The following is a 17,921-nucleotide window of genomic DNA, read 5'->3' as shown; positions in this document are numbered from 1 at the left end:
GTGAAATATGAGACGATTACCGAGCTGTGAGGTTTAGTTTACAGCTGACTGATCTCAGATAAGTCATTTAGATGAGAGTGAGTCCTCATGATCCTGCATGAGTGATTTACAGCTCTGTCATACTGTACAGAATAACTAGTTTCTCTCTCATTGAGCTTGTTAAATGGCTACCGTAAATCACTGTAAATGTGAACTAGGCAGCGTATCTCAGCTGTTTTCTCTAGTCTTTGTCTTGTGTCATCTCTACAGGTGTGGAAATGCTCACCCTGGAGCGTGTTTTGGGGTTGTTTTTGGTTTGTGTGTTGTAATATGTAAGGAAATCAATGTGTGAATTAAATTAAAAGTTAAGAACCTAAGTTCATCATTACTGATGAGATATGTATTTATTTAAATGTATAAAATTAATTCAGAATTATATTAAATATTTTAATCACACACACACACACACACACACACACACACACACACACACACACACACACACACACACACACACACACACACACACACACACACACATATAGGCCTACACATAATGGCCTAATAATTTTTTTTTTGTTTACAGTCAAAAGCTGTGTTTATTCATAATAAAAAACAGTAGCATTGTGAAATAGTATTAAAATTTAAAATAACTGTTTTCTATTTTAATATTTTAAAATGTAATTTATTTCTGTGATGCCAAAGCTGAATTTTTAACATCACTACTCCAGTCTTCAGTGTCATATGATTCTTCGGAAATCATTCTAATATGTTGATTTTCTGCTCATATATTATCAATTATGATTGGTGCTTAATTGATAAAAATGGTTCTTATTATTATCATAAATAAATTGTCAGTTATCTAATCAGCATATCATGTAAACACAATGTAAACATTTTAATTGACAGAAAGCCTTACTTTGTAAAACAAGAAAATAAGAAAGCATTAAAATATATATAATTAAAGCAAAATTATAGAAGTTAATAGAAGACACTGATAGTGTCTTAGTGCAGAACTGTGTCTGTAAGAGCTGATTTTCAACGTTTTTCTGGGACATTGCTTGTTTTTCTGGGACACACAGCAATGCTTTCTCACCTACAGATGAATGCTACAGCCACCCGTTCCTGTACGGCAGAGAAAACGGTGTTGTGAAACAGCATCTTCACACGGAGCACTGATGGAGCTCATTAACACTTTCACATCCTCTACAAGCCCAACTCCCCTGCATGCCCACTTGCTATCGAAGCCTCACTCCCTGAGTATCCTGCATGCATGATTAAGGTGAAGTAACCTTAGCCTAGTTTGAATGGAAACTAAAAAAAAAAAAAAAAAAAAAAAAAAAAAACACAAGCAATTTGAACATGCTAGGTGTACTGCTTTGCAAGTAAATTATATTATTTTACAGATTTAACCCTCATTGAGGGTGACTGGATCTCAGATGTGTTCATACTGGATACTTTGTTCAGCATTACAAAAGCCACTGCAAACTGAAGTGTCTTGATCTCTTCAGTGTTTAGAATGGCATCACCTGCACAATGTGGATCTGTGCAGGTTTGGTTCACTCACTCTGCCTGCTTCCCAAAGGTCATCAGTTTACTCTGAGGCTGTCTTCTGTTTGAGAAAAGCAGAGGTCCAACTGTGATTCATTCAAAGTTCTGAAGTGCAGCAATGATGCTTACCGGTGACAGCCTTGTTTAAAGATTATTTTTAGAGTATCAGACTGAATAAATACAAACTCATTGAAGGCAAAGTAAACTATTTATAACCAGCTGGAAAATTTCAGTGTTGACTTATTTAAAAAAAATCAAATCCTAAGAAAACTTACAACATTATATTTGTACTACATTATATATACAGTACGCTACTGTGCAAAAGTCATAAGTTCATTAGTATTTTCACCAACAAAATAATGATTTTAAGTTATTTCATCACACATATATCTTTTGCTGTAGTATGTCAGTAGGAAATATCAGTTTACATTTCCAAACATTTATTTTGCTATTAATTGTAATAATTCAGTGAGATTTGCACAATAGTGCAAATTGTAAAACATTAAAAAAAATTTATAACTTTTATAACAACTTAATGTTACATGATACATACATATATATGTGTGTGTGTGTGTGTGTGTGTGTGTGTGTGTGTGTGTGTGTGTGTGTGTGTGTGTGTGTGTGGGTGGGTGAAACTAAGATAAATGCAAACATTTCTTTTCTAAAGAGCTGTTTTGAACTACATTTTTAAACGAATTCTCCTTTTCATCATCCCAGACGTCCTTATATTTCATTGACCCTGGCACTTCTGCCATGCAAGTGAGCCCAAGTGTTCCTTCAGTCTTCTCTAAATGTTGGTGGTGGGCTCTACTCCAGGTATAGTCTTATAGGGATGAGCTGGTGTTTAGGGGTAAGAGCTCTTTAGATGATTGAGGCTGGGACACTCACAGCACCTGGGACTGATGAAAGGGCTCTGCTGATTAGACGTCCTGATTGGATGACATACAGTTGGATGAATATTATTGATTTGTGAGCACTTACTCTAGACGGTGTGTGTTTAAGAAAACCTTCCTCAATCTGCTGATAGCTCTTGAGGTATGAGTTTACAAACGTTAATGAAACCCAAAGTTCACATGAAACCTCAGTCAAATATTTTCTCTCATTACTTTTGTGTTTTACCTGCATGATCTATTTTGAGATTGAATCCGGCTTTAATCCCTCATTATCAGGGAGAACTTTCCAGGTGCATACATTAGCCACAGCCAAACACTATTATGCTCTCTTAATCAAACATGTTATTAATCTCTTTCTGCTATAATACTGATTATTCACCGCCTGTACATTCATTCACAACACTCTGAATACTGAGAACAGGGAAGAGGACATTCACTGTAGTATAATGATCTAAAGCGGTGACGAGTCCATTTATGTGTTTCTGGTGATAAATGACAGGAACTGATAAGGGGCCGGGGGGTCGGGGTGCGGGTGGGGGGGTTGGTGAAGACATCATGTGGGGCAGATTCAAGTAATCTGTGTGAGTAACTGTCTCTTGAGCATGTGTGTTAACCACCAGACACAGGGACAAAAATTCCCCACAAATTTAAGATAAAGGGGAAAAAATTGCCGCTGCACAATAAAAAAATCGTTTACAGCTGCCGTGATTAAAAAGAGATGAAAAATTAATGAAAAGTGTCTATTTGCTGTCTATTAGCTCCTGTTTTTAAATGTAAACAATTGCTCTCACAGATGTAAAAAATGCCCCTGGAAGTCAGTTCCAGGGGGACAAAATTGCCCTTTAATGGAAAAGTTAATTTCTGACCCTGCAAGGAACGCTTACTGTAGTATGGCAGCAGTTTGGTAGAACTTTGTTTTTCTCTGTTAATATATTTTAAAAATATAATTTGTTCCTGTGATGGCAAAGCTGAATTTTCAGCATCATCACTCCAGTCTTCAGTGTCACATGATCCTTCAGAAATCATTATAATATGCTGATTTGCCATATAAGAAACATTTCTTATTATCATCAATGTGTGTTGCTTTAAAAAAATTAAGTGTTTGTATATGCGTGTTTATGTGTGAGCAACTTCATCTAAATCCCTGTTCTGAATCTGTCCTGACTCTGACAGCTCCTCAGGATCGTTTTAGCTCCAGGCTCCTTTGTGCCTTTAACTTTTGTGTTTGGGCAGCTCAGTATTACAGAAGGGTGACCTCATTGCTGTTGCTTAGAGGGATTGATGTAATAGCCGAAATGTCAGCCTGAACCCCCTGTGTTTTCATCACTGTATGGGCCAAAGACCACAAGATCAAATTGTTCCTATTTTTTATATGTATTCTTGAAGGAAAGATGCAGGTTTATCAGATCTTCAAATCCAGTCTCCACTTGTTAAATCTGCTGGGGTTATGGACTTACCACCAGTTCACTTAACAGAAGGTCAAATGTCTGTACTGATGCTACAAAACAACCACTGACCAAAAAAATAGATCTGCAACTTGTGTTAAAACACAGCACACTAATGAAAGCTATGACAAATCATTCTTGATGTTAGCACACATATTGTAGTATCTGCACTCCAAAAAAATGCTTGGTTATTTTTTACCCAAATTCTAGTTTGTAACTTTTGAGTCATTTTATTAGGTTATTTTTTTTATAATTTTACATTATTTTTACTTAGGTGCTGGTTAGTTTTTCTGTAACTTAGAGACTGGGTCAGTTTTACTGGCAATACAAAATTCTGTTCTGTTGTAGCCCAATGTTACAAAGTCTGTGCCAACCAGGTTAAAACTGGATACATTCATCAAAGGTCATTTTGTGTACTGTACTAAGAAAAAAACTTCCTGAGAGGAATCTTCCAAAATGAAATTAAGCTACATAATACATGTTTTCCTATAAAGTAATAACAGTGTGCTTGGAATGATAGCTTTCCACAAAATCAGCATACACAAGATCTACACTCAAAGTGAACAACACACCACCATATTAATTAACGATCTAACTGCCGCCTGACAAATGGCATAACCAGGGCCCATGGTTGCGTAATTTGTTTGATGTGCTAAAACCTGTGGACAGATGAGATCTTTTCAAGAACTTTGAAAACATGTTATTAGTATAATATTGTAATTTAATGAACTGGAACAGACATATACCCTACTGATACCTATGTTCTTCCCACATATTCTGCTCCTCTTACTCCCTAGAACAATTTATGATTGTCAAAGACTTTACAGTGAATAAAAATTATTTTATATTAATTTCCCTTGTCCTGTATGGTGCATTATTATTATTATTTACAATGATTAACCTTAAGGGCCCTATTTTAACAATCTAAGTGCATGGTCTAAAGCGCACAGCACAGGTGCACTCAGGGTGTGTCCTAATCCACTTTTGCTAGTTTAACGACGGGAAAATGCCCGGTTCCACCGTCTAAACGGTCTAAACCTGTTCTCCCAATAATCATAAGGTGTTTTTTGGTGCTTAACTTTGCGTAATGTGCAATAAACCAGTCAGTCCGAGATGAAACGGAGCTGCTCGTGCACAAGCAAATAGGTAGCCTAATTCTGATACAGAATGATGATTATCCAGTATGACATGTAGGCATTTTTATATTTATGTAGCCTACACAATAATATTCTTTTTCACTGTAATCCTTTAATTTGTAATATTTGGCATGTTTGTGTGCTGCTGTGCGTCCCTGTGTGTTTAATAAGTAGCGTGTATGCACATTGTGGACCCGCCTATACTAACGCGCTCTTTAAATAACTAAGAAAAAACATTGTGCCAGACTTTAGACCAGGTTTGAGTTGGTCTATGAACCAAAATAGCAACACACCAGCAATGCGCCTGAAACCAGGCTCAGTCGGTGGGGGCAAGTTCTCCTCTGACCAGACAAAACCAGCAGTTCAATTCCAGGCTGCAGCAAAGTCAGATTGTGCAGAGGACTCAACTGGTTCCTGTGGTCTTGTCCGGTGGTCGTCTGAGACAAGGTCTTTACAGGGGATATGTATCTGGGGCTCATCTAGTGGTCCTGGTCTCTGCTGACATTCAGGGCTGTTGAGGTCCTTTCTAGGTGCTGATCCACCATCTGGGTTGGATACGTACTGGATCCGGGTGACTGCAGTGACCATCTGACCTAGATACAGACTGGATCTGGTGGTGGCTAGGGTGACGCCGGAATAACAGAGAAACAGACTAATATTAGCGTAGATGCCATTCTTCAATGTAGCAAGTACATTGGGTGTTATGGGAAGTGTTCCTGGTTCCAGTTTACCTAATTAATGGATCCTTTAATGGATTTGGATGTTAGAAGCATATTAGTGTGTTATGTGTAAGCCAGGTTAAAGAGATGGGTCTTTAATCTAGATTTAAACTGCAAGAGTGTGTCTGCCTCCCGAACAATGTTAGGTAGGTTATTCCAGAGTTTAGGCACTAAATAGGAAAAGGATCTGCCGCCCCTTAGTTGACTTTGATATTCTAGGTATTATCAAATTGAGTTTTGAGAATGCAGCAGACATGGAGGACTATGATGTAACAAATACTGAGGTGCTAAACCATTTAGGGCTTTATAAGTAATAAGCAAGATTTTAAATTCTATACGATGTTTAATAGGGAGCCAGTGCAGCGTTGATAGAACCGGGTTAATATGGTCATACTTCCTGGTTCTAGTAAGAACTCTAGCTGCTGCATTTTGGACTAGCTGGAGTTTGTTTATTAAGCATGCAGAACAACCAACAATACAAGCAGACAATAATCTAAACTTCAGGTCATATAGGTAACATTTCTTTTTAGGTATACAATTTGACAAGCAGCATAGGTCATTTTACATTTTTGAGATGGAAAAATGCAGTTTTCAAATAGTAACCTTCAGGTAGCACAACCACCTCTGTTTTGTCAGAATTTAGCAGCAAGAAATTACTCATCATCCAGTTTATATCGACTATGTTTTTAGGTACAGTAATTAACACCTCTGTTTTTTCAGAATTTAGCAGCAAGAAATTACTCATCATCCAGTTTATATCGACTATGTATTCCATTAGTTTTTCAAATTGGTATATTTCACCGGGCCGTGAAGAAATATAGAGCTAAGTAACATGAAAGCTAACACCGTGTTTCTTGATGATATCTCCCAAGGGTAACATGTAAAGCGTGAAGAGTAATTCTTCATTCACTGCTACAAATTGATGGCGGCCATATAAGTATGATTTAACCATGCTAATGCACTTCCATTAATGCCAACAAAGTTTTCTAGTCTATGCAAAAGAATGTTATGGTCATTAGTGTCGAACGCAGCTCTAAGATCCAATAGCACTGATAGGGAGATACAACCACGTTCAGATGATAAGAGCACGTCATTTGTAACTCTAAGAAGAGCAGTCTCAGTACTACAGGTGCTGGTCATATAATTAGAATATCATCAAAAAGTTGATTTATTTCACTAATTCCATTCAAAAAGTGAAACTTGTATATTATATTCATTCATTACACACAGACTGATATATTTCAAATGTTTATTTCCTTTAATTTTGATGATTATAACTGACAACTAAGGAAAATCCCAAATTCAGTATCTCAGAAAATTAGAATATTGTGAAAAGGTTCAATATTGAAGACACCTGGTGCCACACTCTAATCAGCTATTTAACTCAAAACACCTGGAAAGGCCTTTAAATGGTCTCTCAGTGTACTTCTGTAGACTACACAATCATGGGGAAGATTGCTGACTTGGCAGTTGTCCAAAAGACGACCATTGACACCTTGCACAAGGAGGGCAAGACACAAAAGGTCATTGCAAAAGAGGCTGGCTGTTCACAGAGCTCTGTGTCCAAGCACATTAATAGAGAGGCGAAGGGAACGAAAAGTGTAGTGGCAGAAAAAAAGTGTACGAGCAATAGGTATAACCGCACCCTGGAGAGGATTGTGAAACCAAACCCATTCAAAAATGTGGGGGAGATTCACAAAGAGTGGACTGCAGCTGGAGTCAGTGCTTCAAGAACCACTATGCACAGACATATGCAAGACATGGGTTTCAGCTTTCACATTCCTTGTGTCAAGCCACTCTTGAACAAGACAGCGTCAGAAGCGTCTCGCCTGGGCTAAAGACAAAAAGGACTGGACTGCTGCTGAGTGGTCCAAAGTTATGTTCTCTGATGAAAGTAAATTTTCCATTTCCTGTGGAAATTAGGGTCCCAGAGTCTGGAGGAAGAGAGGAGAGGCACATAATCCACATTGCTTGAAGTCCAGTGTAAAGTTTCCACAGTCAGTGAAGGTTTGGGGTGGCTTGTCATCTGCTGGTGTTGGTCCACTGTGTTTTCTGAGGTCCAAGGTCAACGCAGCCATATACCAGGAAGTTTTAGAGCACTTCATGCTTCCTGCTGCTGACCAACTTTATGGAGAGGCAGATTTCATTTTCCAACAAGACTTGGCACCTGCACACAGTGCCAAAGCTACCAGTACCTGGTTTAAGGACCATGGTATCCCTGTTCTTAATTGGCCAGCAAACTCACCTGACCTTAACCCCATAGAAAATCTATGGGGTACTGTCAAGAGTAAGATGCGATATGCCAGACCCAAGAATGCAGAAGAGCTGAAGGCCACTATCGGAGCAACCTAAGCTCTCATAACACCTGAGCAGTGCCACTGACTGATCGACTCCATGCCGTGCCGCATTACTGCAGTAATTCAGGCAAAAGGAGCCCCAAATAAGTATAGAGTGCTGTACATGCTCATACTTTTCAGTTGGCCAAGATTTCTAAAAATCCTTTCTTTGTATTGGTCTTAAGTAATATTCAAATTTTCTGAGATACTGAATTTGGGATTTTCCCTAGTTGTCAGTTATAATCATCAAAATTAAAAGAAATAAACATTTGAAATATATCAGTCTGTGTGTTATGAATGAATATAATATACAAGTTTCACTTTTTGAATGGAATTAGTGAAATAAATCAACTTTTTGGTGATATTCTAATTATATGACCAGCACCTGTATGATACGGTCTAAATCCTGACTGTAAATCCTCACAGATACCAATTTTCTCTAAGAAGGAATATAATTGTTAGGATACTACCTTTTCTAGTATCTTGGACAGAAAAGGGAGATTCGAGATCGGTGTGTAATTAACTAGTTTCATGAGCTTTTAGTTGTGGTGAATGTGTGTGCATATTTCTGTGTACTTTTGAGAGGTTGAAAGAGTTTAAGTAAAGCTTGGGTTTGCATACGAAATATAATTATTGGTGAAAGTTACATAAAGGAAAAAAAAAATTAAATACAATTTTCTTGCAATGTAAATCTGTATTCTTTCTTTCTTTCTTTCTTTCTTTCTTTCTTTCTTTCTTTCTTTCTTTCTTTCTTTCTTTCTTTCTTTCTTTCTTTCTTTCTTTCTTTCTATGAACTTGTCCTACAAATGACTTAGTCTAATTGTTTGCAAATGATTAAGTAACCATCATTTTAATGCTCTTGCTAGTAAGAATCCACTTGAGTCTGACTCACACTCTACTGTATTTGTCAGTGCTGTTTTCATTTCCTCCTATCCCTATGCATGGTGTATTCCAAGTCTTTAGGCATACTAATGCCCATTACCCATAGTTCTCCGGGGCCAGGCTGAGATTTCAACCCACCCTTTTACCCTGCTCCACAAAACATGCAGTAATTTGCGGAGGCTTGACACTGGTTTAGGGATTGTTCTAGGGGTTGGCAGGCGAGTGTGGATGGCACAAAATAAAAGGGAGATAGAGAAAGAGAATGAGAATAAATGAGAATGAGATAAAGCTGAGTGTTAGACCGTGGGCTCTCTAAAAGCTACTTGGAGGCTGGAAATGCAGCACGTAATTCCAGAATGTTACAAAGAGCCAAATGTAATTAGAGAGCAAAGCTCGAGGCTGCGATGTTCCACTGTGTCATTAATGACTTCCTCCCCCTCCTCCTCTCTCTAACTCCCCCTTTCTGTCCCTGGCACCTTTCTTCTTGTTTCCTCCTTCTGTTCTCTTGCAGTCATTCAGATAAGCTCAAACACTGCTATATGCCCTTTGCATTGAATAATGACATGTAATTGGCTTTGCGTTGGAGTTGTATGCGAATCTCCTTCACAGAGCTGCTCTGTTTCAGCTGTGGCTTTAAGTGGACTGGGAGTGAAGGGAAGTTTGTTAGAGACATTGCGAAACACTTGGACTCGCTCAGGGCGAGAGAGGCAGACAGAAAAGTGTGTATCAAGAAAGATGAAAAGGAATAAAGAGCCAAAGATAAGGAGCATTTCACGGTTTAAGATTGAGACAATGAAATGAGAGAGATTTTTTTAGAGGAATAGGAACTCTTGTGGGTCTGTCAAAAAATGCTATTTTAATTTTTTTCTTATTCCAAACCTCCTTTATTTCTTTCTCATTTTGTGCGCTACATTTACTTTCTTAATAAAACTCAAATATTGAAAACCACATCTTGAAAACACCTATTCAAAGAATGATTAAAATCTTCTAAAATCTTTCATTGAAGAGCTACATAGAGAAATCATTGTGACTGCAAATGTGTTTTTGGTTTTGAAGATGAAGATGTACTGCTCTCTGAAAAAAAAGCCAAACAGCACTCTTTAAACCTTATCTATTGATCATTTCATCACAATATACAGTTTAAGGTTTCTTTATACTTGAAACAGATCAGTCACTTTAGTACCTGTTAGATGTGCAATTATTTAATTGCTTGAAATGTCTGTCTGTCTCTCTCTCTCTACCTTTACTGTTTCACAACACTTACACCTCCTCTAAAACTTATATCCCACAGTCACACACATATACACACAAAAAGCCTTCTTACACCTCAGTTTTTATTTTTGCTACTTTTGAAAATCCACTTCTGTAGACCATTGTCACTGAAGTACTGTATAGCCTTCCGATGTCACATCTTGATATCAATAGGGAGAAGAATTGCTGTACATAATCCAGTGAGGTGGATGTATTTCTGTTAGTTTTCTCAAGGGCTTATCCTACAGTTGAATATTTTTATATGAAAAGTGTGTCAAGGTTTTTTTTTTTTTTTTTTTTGGTGAGGAATTTTGTAAACTGGGTGTTTTGGAGAAAGTCAATGAAAGCAAGGTCAGATCATTGAGTCATAGATGCAGGATGTTTTAATGAAAGAAGTGTTTTACATTGCATTGATTAAACTGAAGAGATATATTACAAAAATACAGATGCAGGAGCAATGCAAGTTAGGCTACTTGCATGATATACTCTGATTAAAAACATTAAAAAAATAATAATTATGAATTCTAAAATTCATCCCATAGAAAGGAAGTTTTCAAGATCTGTGTTGATATTTAATTGTTCATCAAAAGCTGATTTTAACAATTTACCATTTCATCTCTCAAGTTAAGTCTGTCACAAGTGATTTTAGTTTCAATTCAGAAACTTTAATTTCATTAATTTTTAACAGTAATTTTAATCTGGTGTGATTAAATTGTGAAAATTCTGTGGGTGATTTACTGACAATGTGCATATTAAAAAATACAGATGCAACATCTCATTTCCATAATGACCAGCGCAATCTACCAAGAGCAATGCAAATTACAGTACCTCCTGCTTTAAGACATGCTTTTTTTGGGCATTAAATAATGCCGCAAATAGCAGTAAATTGACAAGCACAAATCTTAGTAAATTGCGTTGCATGATTCATTTAAATACTCTCCTCTCATAAATTTACAGATCAAAAGGAAAACTCCTACAAATGCAAATTCAATAAGGTGAGTTGCAAAAATAACTGTGTCCATGGCTTTTCAGCACTAATTCTTCACTGCCCCTTTAGTAAATCCTGACAGTATTTTTTTTTTAAGGTTTTGCACTGGCGCAAGCTGATAGTAAATCTGACCCTTTATGTTCACAAATGAGTTTTGTAATCTATATTTTCTTTAAGCTCAGTTAACTTAAGTAAGAGTTAGAAAGTTGAAAAGTGTGTTAAAATGCCATGTTTATACTAACATTGTTACTGGTGGCAAGGTGGGAAACTTGCATTCCCTTAATTAAATAACATTTTTAGATAAATGAAGAAAACTTCTTAATGCTTAGACAAGAGCTTAGTATTTAGTGTTTCTCCATCTTATTCAGTTATCTCACTCCACTCACCCAAGGTTCAAAGATGGCTTTGGCATGCCAGTGGACATCAAAGGTGGCAAAGAAGGCAATTTATTCATTTATTTATTTATAGAGCAACTTTAACACAACCATCGTTGATCCAAAGTGTTTTACAATAAACGGTTAGATAAGAAGCAACAGAGATCAAAATTAAAAGGTGAAAAAAATTAGATATAAAATAAAAATCAAATCAAATGTATATGTATATATGCACAAAAACATGCATACAAAAGTACCATACACAGCATCACTCAAATGCAAAACGAAACATTTGGGGTACATTTTTGTCTGCCATTCACCATTGCACATGGGGTAAGATGCCTGATGAGCCTTGGGGAGTTCTTCACTGTCTGCTTTCTTTTCTTTTACTCGCTTTCCAGCCTGTCATCAAAGGGGCCAACAACATATGTGTCACCCCACTCATCCCATCGTTTTCAGCAGGAGATCTTACACAGTGGGCACATCACATCTTTCTTGGTTCCATCCTCTGGCTGGCTCTCTAGCTTTCCAGTACAGTGTATTGTCTCATTCCACCCACGGCATGTACTTCAGTGGACATCCTCATCAGGATGAGATGAGGTTTCACCGCCATCAGGCCTGGAATCTCTGCTGGCGAAGAGAAAAGACACAACTGTTCTGGCAATATTCTGCACCCACAGTTCTCCTTCTTTCACAGAGCTGCGCTTGGCAGGACAGCAGATCAGCCTTTCAAAGCTCTAGTCTTGGGCTCCTGAGCTCTTCTCTCCACGACTGGCCTCTACTCCTCACCCAGTCTATTACTTTGTCCAACTTGTTCCGAAACATCTAGTATCCAACTATTCATTACTATTCTTACAACTTTACAGCTGAATATGTCAATGAAGAAAGATCAGTGATGTGACCAGAGCAGTGATTGGAATGAATTTATAGTGTTTTGTGGAAATTAGACCAGCGTTACATACAGTATATATGAGCAATATCACATAAGTAGACGTGCAGAACTACTTCCTTCTGTCACAGATTCAAATCTCAGTTTGACAGTTTAACTGCTCAGCCCAAGCCTTCGTTACTAATTCAGAAATGTCACTTCAGAACTAGTAATGAAGGAACATTGAGCTGCTTCATTTAAAGCTTATTGTATTACTGTTTTAAAAGTAGAGTTTTATGAGAGAGAGTTTGACTTAGTGAGTGTGATTACCTGCATTCATTCTTTGGCTCAATCTCATATTCACAATAAAACATTAGTTTGAATGTCTGCTGAGGAAACTGATAGACTACTTGTACTATCCTTTCATCTTTTAAGGGTGATATCTGATGACAGTGCTGCCCATGGCATTTGTTCGCTGTGTCTTACAAGCTTTTGTTAAAACTAAAAATATACAACAGCGTTTCAGTCTCTTTCAATATAAGGCTTTACTTCTGACTCGTAAAAAGTCTCTTGTCTCCATCTAATGGCAGAACAATTTAAAACCACCATCACAAACAGTTTCCCAATACTAACTACTACTATTATTTATATAAAATATGTAAGGAATAATTGATGATGGGCCGCTGAATTATTATAAAAATAATGCACACCCGAGGTGGTGATGCGGAGTGGCCATTACACCTCAGGTGTGCATTATTTTTCTAATAATTCAATGGCCCGGAGTCAATTATTCCGCTTATACTACGGTTACCACACCTCAAGACATCGATCAGATGATATATTTAAAGGGATTCGTTCAGTTTTTGTACTTAAATTGCTATTGTGAGTAGGATTATTTCTTCCGCATCTCATCCAACGCTTCTTTTGCCGGTTTCACAACATGTTAAGTTGTGAAGTTATTAGAAAGAGAGCGAGAGAGACAGAGACACACACAGAGAGAGAGAGAGAGAGAGAGAGAGAGAGAGAGAGAGCTTGTGTGAATTAGACTGCAGCAGTGTCTCTAAACAGCGCTGTTAGTACCTCGCTAGTGAAAAATGTCATGTGTACTTACTTTCGGAAGATCGTCTGTCATGTTGTTTTTGTTAGTCCTGTAATTTCTGTTATTACAGTTTTACTATGCGAAGTGATATGGAACTGTAATGCGGTCAGGAGGGGCTGCCTGGAACTATGTTCGCCGTGTGTTTCCCAGAAAATAATTGCACACCTCAGAACGTTCGTCAGCCAATCAGATTCGAGCATTCAACGGCCCTGTAGTATAATATTTATTAAATAATAATATTTAATAGACAACAACAGCTATCATAAAAGTTACTAGGCAATTCAGTCAAAAGTACAAAGGCAACACTCTGATATACAGCATTGAAGTTATATAAAATATAACGTGATGAGATTTTATCCCTCTTTCAAAACTATTTTCTCTGGAACAAAAAATATATTAATGAGACCAAAGACTATCTGCGAGATTTACCCAAAATGAATTATATCTCATATTTAACCACTATAGAGACATCTGAGTCAGCAGCAAATTCCAGAAGATCTGCCTGAGGTGAGGCGCTCTCAGTGGGCTTATGAGCTCTGCATGACTGCTGACATCCTGGAGCTTAGTCTCCAAAAACATTGAAGCAAATCTTCAAATAGATGTTATCTTTATTAACAACGTGCAAATTTGAAGTCAAAATAAGTTCTTGCCTTAAAAAACTCTTAAAACATACATACCTTTAAAAAAACAAATTTTAATATTAAATAGAATAAAATATAATTTATATATATATATATATATATACAGGGTGATCAGGACCCCGATGCGAAGTGGATCCCGCTTATTACAACACCAATTCCCACATAATCAAAGAATAAATCCTGACAGGGTGATCAGGACCCCGATGCGAAGTGGATCCCGCTTATTACAAGGCTACTTGCCACATAAGTAAATAATTAGACGCGAAATATTGATTTGAGTTGAAATATTTGAACGCAAAGCTTTTGTGAAGACAGCAGTTGTGAGCAAGCGGCAAATTCAAACTAAACGGACATTTAAGGTAAAAGGTGCTGTCAAATCAAGTATTACACAACATTTCACCACAAAATAATTAAGACAATAAAAGAATTAAGAAGAAAATGTTCTCTTATAATCCATCACAGCGTACAAAACAATCGTAGCAAAATGGCAGCAGCTGGGTTTGTATGAAATGAGAGTGAGTCCGCGATACTAGGATGACATTATTAAACGATTGTGCACCATTTTGAATCGAGTTTTAATATTTTATTAGCTAAACAAACGCAAAGCTTCCAGCAAGAACAAAAATAGTTAAAGCAAGAGTACAGTGTTATTCAGGGATAACATACCTCGGAATGCCGCGACTGACCAATCAGAATCAAGTATTCCACAGAGCCGTGTAATATATATATATTTATATATATATATATATATATATATATATATATAGAGAGAGAGAGAGAGAGAGAGAGAGAGAGAGAGAAAAAAAAATTAAGTAAATTCAAAATGTTTGAATGTTTGTATCTTTGCATGTTTTGAGGATAAAGTATTACCAACAGGATTAATCACTAAAAGGTGAAGTGACAGACAGCCGAATTTAGCTGCAGTGTGTACGTGGCCTGAATACTTAGATAGAAACATATTTGTAAATCATCTCCCAGGTGTTTCCTGTCTGTGACTTTCCATCTCACTGATGATTTTCTGTAATCTTCCCTCTCTGCTTAACTCTGATATTTATTTTATATTGACTTCTGGGTAATCTTGGAATTGATTTCTGGAAAGCATGCGTAAAGTGCTACAGACAAGAGTGAAAAAGGGCTGCTGAAAGAATGCTATAGGAGAGCACAGTTTGTTTAGCATTCAGAAGGGCCAATTATCATTTCCTGTGAGTGGTCAGGATTTTCTCTCCACTGCCTGAGTTTGATTAGCAGCAACTTAAGACTTTAAAAAACATTCTGTGAAGCCGCCATTAAGACGATTTAGTTTGTCCCTCTGGGAAAACATTCTGAAATACAGATTCTTGGTCAAACCATTACATGAGCTATACTAAGAAACCTGTCAGAGTACTGATTTGATCAGTTACAGTTTTTGGTCCTATTGTTCGCAGGTGTTTAATTACAAACAACACATTATTTTCCACATTGTGTACATTATTGTTTCTCCTCTATGCCCTGCCTTCTGAAACGCATATTTTTTTACAAAGCCGTTTTTTTCTTCATCGGTCTGAAAAGTGAGGTGTGCTCTGATTGGCCAGCTATCCAGTGCGTTGTGATTGGCCAAATGTTTCAAGCATCTGACAGAAATGTTACGCCCCTCAACATATACTGTTATGGCGTGTCCCAGTCAGAACACTGGCACGACAGGACAAAAACAATAAAACCCATTACAAACGAGGCAGTTGTTGCATCAAGTGTGGACATAATTACTGATTATAATGACTTATACTGTCTTTTCACACGTTGCGTTGCATATCGCGGCGTGTAAACATAAAATCATGCCTGCATTTGTGATCTGAGACATGACAAACAACAGGTATATACTGCACAAAATTTGCATTTGAATCATCAGTGCTAAATCCTTTGTATATGTAAACCTACTTACATACTGTGAGTCAGAATCGCCACACTCACCTTCTAAAAAGAGAAAAATCCCCAGCATCTGACGAAGGACCCACGGCTTGAGTGAGTGGCAGCCAGCGGCTATAACGAGGAACTGCCGGAGGATTTGACGAAGGAGCAGCCGGGGGTTGCGGCAACCAAATGCGATGACCCTGGGCTGGACTCTGCTTCGTCCACGGTGAGCACGATGTTGATGTATTTCCTCAGCGACCAGCACAGATCAGCTCTAGGCATGACGAAGCGGATATTGTGCTTTTTTGGAATGCCAAACAAAGTAGTTTCACTTTCACAATGAAACACACAGCTTCTCCATGAAATGGCGTTGGCGGCAACAACGAGAATAAAAGGTACTCCTTCTTTCTTTGCATGAACATTTGGGCGGTGTTATGCAAATCTTCCCACATAGTGATGTATAGATGTGGGGACGAGTTAGAACGAGCCGTTCCAAGGGGTGTGGACAAGTCTTAACTTTTATAAAGAATATGTCTTTGGATTTGAGACTTTAGTCTTTACAACTTTACAGATCTTCTTTATGCACCAAGAGCTTGTAACACTCCCAAAGAGAAAGGAAAAATTTAAATCGCACCATATGGCCCCTTTAAATAGCTTTTGTGATTGACAATACAGCATGCGGATGCTAATTACAGGCCTTGAATCTCTTTGCTGTTAGCGAAGTGACCACTGGCAACAATAATGAGCTCTTTGTTTGTGTGTTCATTAAACAAATGAATTCCATTTCCATTTCATTTCTCCATGGAGAAGCTGTCAAGCCCTCACTTCTCTGCAGTAATGACTTCAGATGAGGCTACATCACTGAGGTTTCCCACAATATTTCAAGGTTCATCACATTCTTGAAAATGTCACCCACGCATGGTTTTGTGTTTACTTGCACAGCTGCTTGAGTCAGCCTCTATATATTAGCATGTGGGAGTTGAGATTTAAGTTTTACTCCAGGTGAGTGTGCAGGACCTCGTTGTAATTACTGTATGTTTTTAAAGCCTGAGGCGACGTCTGTGTGATCCCTCATTAAGCAAACATCTTTGGTCTTGATAAAATGAACTTTCAAGTGCTAATAGGTCAGGTATGTGCAGGAGTAAAAATGCAATCTGATCTTTGAAGAGTGACTTAAAGTAACAGAAAAAAATATATATGAGGTGTATCCAGTTAAACTCGTTTCTCTGGTTCATAAAGGAAATTGCATTATTGTTTCAAAACTGATAATTAGTTCTTCTACATCACTCTGCTGAACAGGATTACATAAGCTTTCTAAGCAACAATTTGATTTGTTCCACAGTGTTACAACAATACAAGAGCAGCAGCAGAGCACAGACCCAAATCAGAGTGGGAGTGAAGATTTGAATATCTAAGAAAACAAAATGTGTTTGGTTTTCTGCAGTTGGAGAGGCACTTAATGGTGATCAAGCGAAAGTACTGTATGTGTATGCAAAAATGAAAAAATCTGTCATCATTTATTCGCCCTTCATGTCGTTCCAAACCTATATGATATTCATTCTTCTGCTGAAAACAAAAGAAGACGATTTAAAGAATGTCACAGTGTCTTTCATACAATGAAAGTCTATGTTGTCAGATGTTTTTTATCTGACTCCCAGAAAAAAGGGTACTAAAGCTGACACTTGAGTGGTAGCCTTTAGAAAGGTACCCTTTTGTTCCTTATTTCCCCTTAAAAAAGATAAATGTTTATACCCTAAAGATACATATTAAAGTGCATTAGATGCCTACCTATCAGAAAGGGCTGCTTTCTGAGATTGTATGTACAAGCATTTAAAACATTCTTTAAAATATCATCTTTTGCTTTCATTCTGC

The sequence above is a fragment of the Cyprinus carpio genome, chromosome B3 (assembly GCF_018340385.1).
Source record: "Cyprinus carpio isolate SPL01 chromosome B3, ASM1834038v1, whole genome shotgun sequence".
Classification (NCBI taxonomy): domain Eukaryota; kingdom Metazoa; phylum Chordata; class Actinopteri; order Cypriniformes; family Cyprinidae; genus Cyprinus; species Cyprinus carpio.
Note: the sequence above shows the minus strand (reverse complement) of the source record.